Source organism: Terrapene carolina, unplaced genomic scaffold (genome assembly GCF_002925995.2).
Source record: "Terrapene carolina triunguis isolate 2854851 unplaced genomic scaffold, T_m_triunguis-2.0 Scaffold35098, whole genome shotgun sequence".
Classification (NCBI taxonomy): Eukaryota; Metazoa; Chordata; order Testudines; family Emydidae; genus Terrapene; species Terrapene triunguis.
Genome location: NW_020699449.1, coordinates 2,623,908 through 2,633,671, shown reverse-complemented (window position 1 = coordinate 2,633,671; position 9,764 = coordinate 2,623,908).

Below are 9,764 nucleotides of genomic sequence, written 5' to 3'. Positions count from 1 at the left end.
GGGGAGCCCGCCCCAGCTCACCTCGGCTCCGCCTCCTCCGCTGAGCACGCCAGCGCCGCTCTAATTCTCCTCCCCTCGCAGGCTTGCGGCACCGATTGGAGAAGACTTAGAGCGGGGGCTGTGTGCTCAGTGGAGGAGGCAGAGTGGAGGTGATCTGGGGCGGGGAGCGGTTCCCCTGTGCGCCCCCCCCCGTTACTGCGGGCGGCCCTCCCCGTGCCCCCCCTACCCCAGCACACCTCCACTCCACCTCCTCGCCTGAGTGGGCTTTTAGGTGCCCCCAACCACTAGGCACCCTAGGCGGCCGCCTAGTTTGCCTAAATGGTTGCACCGGCCCTGTTCAGGAGACAGCAGGTCTGGGAGATGGGAACTTCCAGCTATTTCTTTGCCAACATGTAAATTTCTCGCTCAGACCCTTTTTCCTGCCACAGAATGACCACTTAATCGGGTGATAGTCCATTTTGATTATGCTGACATCTGGCTGAGGTGCTGGCTAGTCTTCTGTCTCTGGGAAACTGGTTTGAAGCTGTTTCTCTAGACTTGGAACAAGTCTTATACAGCAGAATTTTATAATGTTACATACAACGTTGCCACACATTTTACCAGGACAAAAATATTCAGCAGATTGTGATCTTTCAAATGGTACCTCATAAGGTATACTTTGAACAAAATTTATTATAGTCTTGTAAAAAGGGTGAACATAAGAGTACAGACTGTCACAACATGTTTAAGTCTTATAGATTTAAGAGAATTTTCAGACAATAGCTGGAACTAGAGAGAAAGTAACACATACCCCTGACCTTCTTCAGGTTTAATCAGTGGCTCTGTGACTGGAATGGGGCTAGTGTATAAAAACACATTTAAAGTGAAGTGTTTAGCAGGTCTTTTAGCAGGTTCTACAGGTTAACACTGAGCAACAGCAATTTCTCTTAAAAATTATCACTTTCTGTTCTCTAGTTTAATGAGACTAAATTTGTTCAGGAACATTCTTGATTGCAGTATGATCTGCTTAATTTTTTTCTCTACAGACTACTTTGCAGGGCAGGGAATTCTGTACAACTGGTTTGTCTTGTTACTAACATGCATAATCAAAATCATTTGGGTTTAACAAGCTGTAACTTTCTGTCAAAAGCTATTATATGTGTAAAAAGCCTGCAGCCAGAAAGGAGCTTTATATATCTTGTAGTCCCTGTCATAAAGAAAACCACAGAACTAAAGGAAACACTGTATTGCACATGCATGTTCTACGGTAAGTATACTCGGGGTCTCTGCACCAGGTCTGTGGTTTGATTTTGTGGCACAGAAAGAGAAGTACAGTCTGTGAGATTGTGGCATTTTTTGGCATGGCTAGAACAGGATACACCATAATTCATGAATTTAGCCAAGAACTGAAAGGCAAAATCACTGGGCGAAGAGATTATGAGATTCTTAAGGGGGGAAAATCTATTCTTTGCTGAAAGGAAAAAGACCTAGGTTTTTTCTTTCAAGAGTTCTCTCCACCTCATTTAGAAAGTACAGTACTTACAAATCTTCCCTTTAGTGGGTTTTCTAAAAGGCCATTTTTCTGCAGGTACATAGGTGAGGTGCTCACACTGGGATAGACTGCATGCCCAATGACTCATCAGGATTTTTGGATGGAAATTTGAGTGGGTGAAAAAAAAAAAAAGGTGGCCAACTAACATAAGAATTAAAAGTTGATGTGTGGGCAGATTTGTAGGGCAAAATCCTGTCCTGTGGTGCACAAGATAATGACCTGGCTCTTTGTCTACTTTTGTTACAAAGTGGGTGGCAAAAGGGGATGGGTGGATGGGATGATGACACACAGATCTCTCTAAAAAAATTCTAGAGAGGAATTTCAAAAGCACTCAGCAAACACCTATTGACTTCAATGGGAGCAGAGCAAGGCCAACCCGAAGCATTTCTGCAAATCTGACCACAATTTAATGTTGTCATTTCCTCACTTTAAGTGTTTGCAACTTTAATGTTCTTTTAATGTTTTTATACATATATATGAAACATAGCAAGATGAGAACTACTAAAAAAAAAAAAAATAGAATGTCCAGCTACCACATACAGATTTATACTTATTTATGCCTATTGTGTGTCTTTAGTTGCTATTCTTCTATTGGAGAAATTGTATTGCCTTGCTGAAATTCAATAACAGGAAAATAAAAATGCAAAATAGCCCCAAACACCATCACAAAATGCTTTTCTGCTGTAGTATTTCCAGTAATCCATAGCATATCTGCTCTACTGCCTTGGGATGAAATAAGAAAATTAGGAGACAAAACAAAAATCGAGATGCCTTGTGACCTGTATGGTCATGTATGATCACCCAGTATTCTATTATCCTTAAAAAAATTCCCTAGGAAGTACCTAAGAAGAAGTGGGATGTGTGTGTGTGTATAAATAACATCATTTATACTTAATGCTTCTACAGGGTCTTGTAATTGGAGGATTATAAAGACGGACTTGCTTATTCTCTACTGCCTTGCACTTTAATTACTTAGGCTCTGATCAGCAAAGCACTTAAGCACGTGTTTAACTTTAACCATGTGAGTAGTCCCCCAGCAGTCAAAGGAACTATTCATGTGCTTGAAGTTAAACCTGTGCTTAAGTGTTTTGCTGGATCGGATCCTCTTGCGTCAAGTCAATGTAAAACACTCCCAATCAGAATTCTCCACTCGTTTCCCCCAGTGGAAGCATTTGACATCTGCTTTGCACAGGTGCAAATAGCTAAACAAGGTTCAAGACACCAATCACAGTTTCAACCTTAATTCTCATTTCTTACTTTTAGTTGTTTTAAACCACTGTCCAAAGATGCACCTCTAACCTTTGTACAGGGAAAAAAAATTAGTGACTTGAAAAAGCACATGTATCTCTGGGTTTCAGAAGGGCAGCCTCTCTCATTATTCTCTCTCTACACATCTTATGCCCTTTCTTCCTCACTCCTTTGCTCTTTTTTCTCCTATGTTCCTCTTCTCACCCTCTCTTCTATTGTTTCTGTATTGTTCCCTAGCTTGTGAGTGTCTTCCCCTCCCCTCAATCCCTGCCTAAGTCTCTTTTCCTAACCCACCAGACTCACCTTTCATAAGGCTTTTATTTGGGTTTCTGAAATGAACATAGAAAAGCCAGGAAATTCAGATTTAAAGCTGTCTTTCATCTTGTATGTAATTTATGTCACTGTGCCTTTTCATGCTCACAACATGGTGAGTTATGGACGTACGGCCTAATACAAGACATCAGGGGACCTACACCAGTTGGGCTTGGAGCGTTAAGTTGAACTACATATTTCCTGTCTTTTGTCACTTTGTGTCACAAGCTTCACATTATTTAATTGGACATTTTGGTAAGTTACTTCTCTATAAAACCGTGCAGACCAATGTGATGAATGATCCAGGTGTACTCTGTCTTTTACAAAAAACAGGTATCTATCTGGCAGCGTTTCAGCAAAGGAGCTTACCCAACAAGATTTGACCGGCCCCTCCGCACCTGGGGAGCTGCTTTTTGTTATACATACACTGAGCTGTCTTTTCTCTGACTGGGCTTAAGAAATCAGTCTGATGCCCCATTTAAAAATACTGTCCTGGTAGTCATTTAAAAGCAACATTATACCAAATGGAACAAGTGGCTCTATTTAGATTGCTGGGTGGCTGATCAATATCCACTGATAAAAATTTGTACAATTAACCATGTGGGAAATTAAGCATAAAATAATCTATTAATAAAAGTACAAGAAAATAATAAGTTTTTGCTTGCTTCTAATTGCCAAGAGCATGGGAAAGAAAAATTCAGTATTTCCTTAAAAGAACAGGTGGATCAATTTGGCTCATAATTTACTTTTTGTATTAACAAACTTTTATTTAAGCCAAGACCAACAGAAAGGCTTCCCTGATATTTTAAAAAATAATTCCAATGGAAACAGATCCTTGTTCAACATTAAGAAACAGCAACCTGTTTGGAGGCTCTCTCTAGTCACATAATAACGTCTGTCTAAGGAGTGTGAAGATATAGCAAAGCACCAAAAGTGTTCAACTCTCTAGCTGATTATTACATGATCAGTAAAGACAAACAGGTTATTATTGCTATTTTAGAACAATTGTTCAACGAAAAGGATCATCTTAGATATGCAACTTTTTTTGCCAGTCAAGTTTTAAGATGCTTGTGTGGGCAAAACAGCTGGTTATAGACTAGCATGAACCTAATCATTCTAGGTATCTATTTATAATGCAGGATCTGAGAGCCTAACAACTTTTTAATGGCAGCTGCAGTTTTAGGAAGTGAAACAATTATTTTGCACTACATTTTCTACATCCTGTGTCGTGTGTATTTTTTTTATGAATGTGAAAAAATTACTTTATTTTCTAGGGATAGTGATAGTCACACAATGGATTTTTTCCACATTGGATTATAAACCTGTGCATGTATACACGTGTATTCCAGTAGATAACTCATTGACCTACTACAAGCTCTTTGTTTAAGTTGTGATTTTCAAAGGCTTTGTATGTGCATTCTGGGATATGGGACACATATTCCTAAACTGGAAGTTATGAACCTGTGTAAACACTGCCTTTCCGAGATGTCTAAGGCCTGATTTACACAACAGACTATTTTTTCCACAGGACCTTATTCAGTGCATAGGATGGACATTCTCTGGGGATAAATCAGATTTCTGCAATGAAGGAGACTGTCTGTAGTTGCATCTGTTGGAAGGGGTGTAGTGAGTGAGGATAGTCTTCATGGTCTGAATGCTGGTCTGAATGCTGTCCTGGGAAACTGCATTCTAATCCTGCCTATGCCACAGAGTTCCTATGCAATGTGGGGTGAGTCACTTAAACCAAAAACTTTTCACAGATGGTTACTAAGGGTGAGATCCACTAAGGGACTTAGATGTTGCAACACTGAGCATCATGGCACCTAACATTAGGTTTCCAGAAAATCACAGAAGCAACACTGTGATCCATAAAGGCACCTAATTCAGCTTTGTGGATTGCAGTGTTGTTCCTGGGAAGACTCTGGGTCCAGATTCCCTGCTCTAATCACTCTTTATTTTATCCACAGTGGAACAGCTTAAATAGGAGAAGTGGAGAGAGCTCCCACAACAGAATGTCTCATAGCTCAGTGGTTCAAGCACTCTTCTGAGAGGTGGGAGACCTCTGCTCAAATCTGGCAAAGAGGGGGTAATTGTATCCAGCTCTTCCACATCTCAGGCAAGTGCTGTAGCCATGGGACTAAAAGCTATAAGGGAGGCACCTCTTCTTTTGCCTGCCAGATTTTGAATGGAACCCAATCCAGTAGGCAGCTTCTGAGCATGTCTCCTGGATCAGGCCCCACATGCAATTTAGGCAGCCGTAAACCTGTATTTCCCACTTCGTGAATTGCTGGGGGACTTAGGTAGGAGATAGGTGGTCGGCTGCCTAGAGGGAGTCAGCAGTGTGCATGCATAGAGGCTGAAAGTTAGGTGCCAAGGGAACTTTTACCCTGCCAAGTGAGCGTATGTGCCTACTGGGCTTGGTGAGAGTTTTGCGGATCGCAGTGAAACCAAAACTGGGATTTAAGCACCTAAGTGAGACGTAAGTGCCTAAGGAGGGGGACATGGATCAGTGTTCATGTTACGCTCTGCATCAGCCCGGGCCAGGGAAACTAATGATCAACCAGCGGGCCAAATTGGGTGATGAATCCTGGTCATGTGCCACCTGAGGCATGTTACGCATACGCTAAGAAGAAGTACCTACGGCTGGGGTTTAGGCACCTAAGTACCTATGAGGATCTAGGCCTCACTTCCTCATTTTCTGGGTGCCTGACTGGAGACCCTGGGGTCTGATTTGCTGAGCACTCTCAACTGCAACTGAAGCCTGTGGGAACTCTGCTCTAACATATAAAATGCTATCTAATGCCAAATACTCTAAAAAATCAGGGTGCCTGACTGAAGAACTCTGGTGTCTAAACTTAGGCACTCAAAATTAGTGGATACTTTTGACCTTAGTCTCTCTATGCAGGAGTTCCCCCTCTATAAAATGGGGGGTAATAATACCCCATCATTTCACAGGGGTATTGTGAAAATGAATTAATGTTTGTGAAACACTCAGATACTATAGTGATGAGTATTGTAGAAAAGCTCACAAGTAAATTAATAATTTTGTCTTCAGAGTAGAGTTGAATAGTGTGCAGTAAATAAGGCCTAGGTCAATAGATAGAACAATGAGGAGAAAAGAAAATACTGAATAGCTGCTCATTACATGAGCACTACCCATCCTGTGGCATGTAATTTAAGACTATCAACGCACACACACAAAGGGGCTGAATTAAGCTTGCACAGGTGACCTTAATTCTGGCACTTCCTAACTTCTGAGTGCCTGATTTTAGAACCTTAACCATGTTCTTTTTAATATAGATTTGTTTTGTTGTAATTTCATAGGTTTTAAAAAAAGCAAACTAAACACCCAACTTCCATCAGGTGGGATCATATTGACAACCACATGGTTCATCAGCGAAATCTTTAGATCCATTGCAAAGACCTCTGCCACCTGAACTAACAAAGTAACTGATAGCAGTAGTAGGTTGTCATCCTCTATGTGGTCCAGTACTAGAAGTGGACGAGAAACATTTTGCCAGTGGATTTCCTAGATATTTGCTGACAGCTGAGGAATGGTTTGACTCAGGAATCATGGTTTCCATTCCAGGTTCTGGAGGGGAGTGTTCTCTAATGGTCATGGACCCTTCTGTCAGTTCCCCCAAGATTTTACCTTTTTCTCAATCCCCTTCAACCTGTCCCTGCCCCAATTCTGTCTCTATCTCCTGGCTCCTCATCCTAGTCCCAGTCTCCCTGCCCAGCCAGTTCTCCCCACATATCCTGGCTCATCAGCTCAGTCTCCCCTCCCCCAACTCCAGTGGTTTCCCCATCTCCCCTTGGCTTCTCATTCTATCTCATTCTCCACTCCCATCCATTTCTCTCGCTCATTTCCAGTTTTAGTCTCTTCCTATCTAGCTCCCCTCTGCTACTCCCACACATCTCTCAGTCCCAGTTCCCCACACCAACCTCCAGTCCCAGTCTCCCTCTTACCTCCCAGGTTCCTTGTCCCAATCTACTTCCTTCTCCCCTTCCCCCCAGTCCAACTATTGTCCCCTCTGCATTTGATTCAGGCAGCTTCCTCCTCCAAGCTGCCTGAGTGTTAGCAGGGAAAGCAATAGGAGCTGAGGACAGTCTCCCTGTTTGCAGTTCCTTTGCCTGGTCACCAGCCAGCCTGCAGCTGCAGGGAAAGTCCTGGTCAGCCCCCTGCAGCCCTGGCCTGGATCATGCTCAGTTCTCACAGACTCTTTGGGGAATTTAGCTGCTAAGCTCTAGCAAGTCTCTACTGAGCATGTACGAACTGCATTTTTTTTGAAAGGCTTATAATTTGGTCAAATTTGGTTGGATTTTCACAGGGATGGCGAAAGATATCTCCCTGCCACAAAAGGCCACCTGCTAAATTTAAAGTCCCTGCTCCAAAGCATGGGAGCACTATGGGGTCAGAAATACTGGGATATGTGCTCTGCTGAAATGCCCTTAGCGGTAATGTACTACGGAGTGATGCGTTATGTACTGGTGTGCTTCACGAAGCAAGCCCGTCACAGCCTTTAGATAGATGTACCCAATTAAAAGAATGCACTAACGCAGTAAACTGTTAAATCTTCTAGCTGACATTGGGGGTTGAGGGAGACTCAGTCAAACGACCACCTCAGGGCAAAGCCCTTGTAGTTATACAGGCCCTGCAGCATATCATGCAGGGCTGTAGACTCACACCAACGTGGGGAGCAAATTCCAGAGCCAAGGGCCCCTCAATGAGAAGGTCCTGCCACCAGCCCCAAGATATTTAGAATTTAAGGGCTTCTACCTTAAAACCCCAGATTCCAGCTGTTGAGACAGAACAGGAATGGAGGACTAAGCCAAAGTAGCCAAGACCAGAACCATAGATGGCTTGATCAAACAATGTTTGCATTTCACCAGAAACATACTGGGAACCAGCACATGCTAGAAAGCACAGGCATAATGTGCTCCATACAAGAAAGACCACTCAGTGCACAGGCACACTTCAGCTGTAGCCCTTGGGAAGAGCACTGCAGTAGTTAATTCAGTATGGAGGTGACAAAACATGGCAAACAGTGGTGATGGCCACATCTGATAGGAAAAGATGCAATTTTCTTGACAAGTGTAGATTAAAAAATAACATATTTGACTACTTTTTCACTTGGGATTCACTGCACGTTAAAGGCTTTTACTGCCCTTGTAAACAAAAGAGAAATTAGGATGAAAATTTCATTCTACATTTTCAATTATTATATATGCCAGATGCCATGATGGTAGATATTCTTGCATGAAGAATTTTTACCCAGAGTTAAGGACAGATTAAAATGAGTACAAAGAAATCTGGGAAGTATAAAACAAAGCAGCATACGGCCTGCGAAAAATCAAGTTCTAAGCCATCTGGAGCTGGCAATTATGTCTATCCCTGCCAGATAGATTTTTTTAAAATACATTTTGGTTATAATTACTGTTTCATTTTGGAGATACGGGACAACTCCTTACTCACACTTTCATTAGTCTGACATCCTTTATAAAGACCCCTCAGCTGCTGAGAAAAGTCCTCATCCTGAACAGTGTCCAAGCTGTGCTTGATACAGCTCAGGAACGGAGACTACAAGGTTGGCATTAAGCCATTTTTACAGCCCCAGTTTGAGGGCTGTCCAGCAATGGAGCCAGTGCCAAATGTAAAGCAGCGCAATCGCAGGACTGCTTTACTTTATGTTGGCTGCCCAGGTTTCCCAAGGGGCTGTTCCAATAGCCAGGCATTGTCAGAACATAGCGCTACCATGGCCATACTCCGTTTCCTTCAAGGAATCCCTCATTTGCCAGATTCACCAGGTTTCTGAATGTTTAGCACTGCCAGAGCAGCACAATGTGGCTGAAGAGTACTCCATCCGAGCATCTGGTCCAAGGGATTGAAAACAACACACAAGACTTTATTGGTTTGCATAAAAGACACTTTTAGCATAAAACAACTGATGGCTTGCAAATAAGTTGTGACAAGTTTCCGAAATTCAAATAGTTCAGTCTCTCCAAAATGCTGACAGTATTGTTAAAATTTCATGCTATAATCTCTCATTTTAGCAGTGGCATGTTGTCTGTACATGCAAAGCATGCATTGTATGTCCTGCATGCCTGACTAGCTGTGTGTTATTCAACTGGCCTACCATGGGACAATTCTGTCCAGCCCCCTTGGAAGACACCATTTTGTGCACAGCATGACCTCACATGTACTGTATATGTGAGGTCACACAGCATGAAGGATGTCACTTTGGACCTAAGGCATGCAAGTGAGTTGTTCCATGTCTTACTAGAATTGTCATAGCACGCCCCGGGCCTCAGTTAAATTCAAATATATGTATTGCCTCTTTGCCAATATTTGCAAGCATCTTACTTATTGATGATTTCTTTGATACTTATTGAAGCTGCAGTTCATATATAATATAAAAGCATCAGTAATTGCATTTATCAGTCAAATCAAATTTAATAACCTGGAACTACCTACATCCTATTCCATGTTTATAGTAGATTTACATGTCTATTGCTATAGAGATAGATATATACATATCACTCAATGTACAGGACATGTAACAGCTGGAACACATAGTAACAATTATAGCGAAGGTACCTGAGCATTTCCATTATAAAACCCCCATTTTTCAATGGGGGGTTGATTATGACTTTCTCAAACTTTTACCTTTCT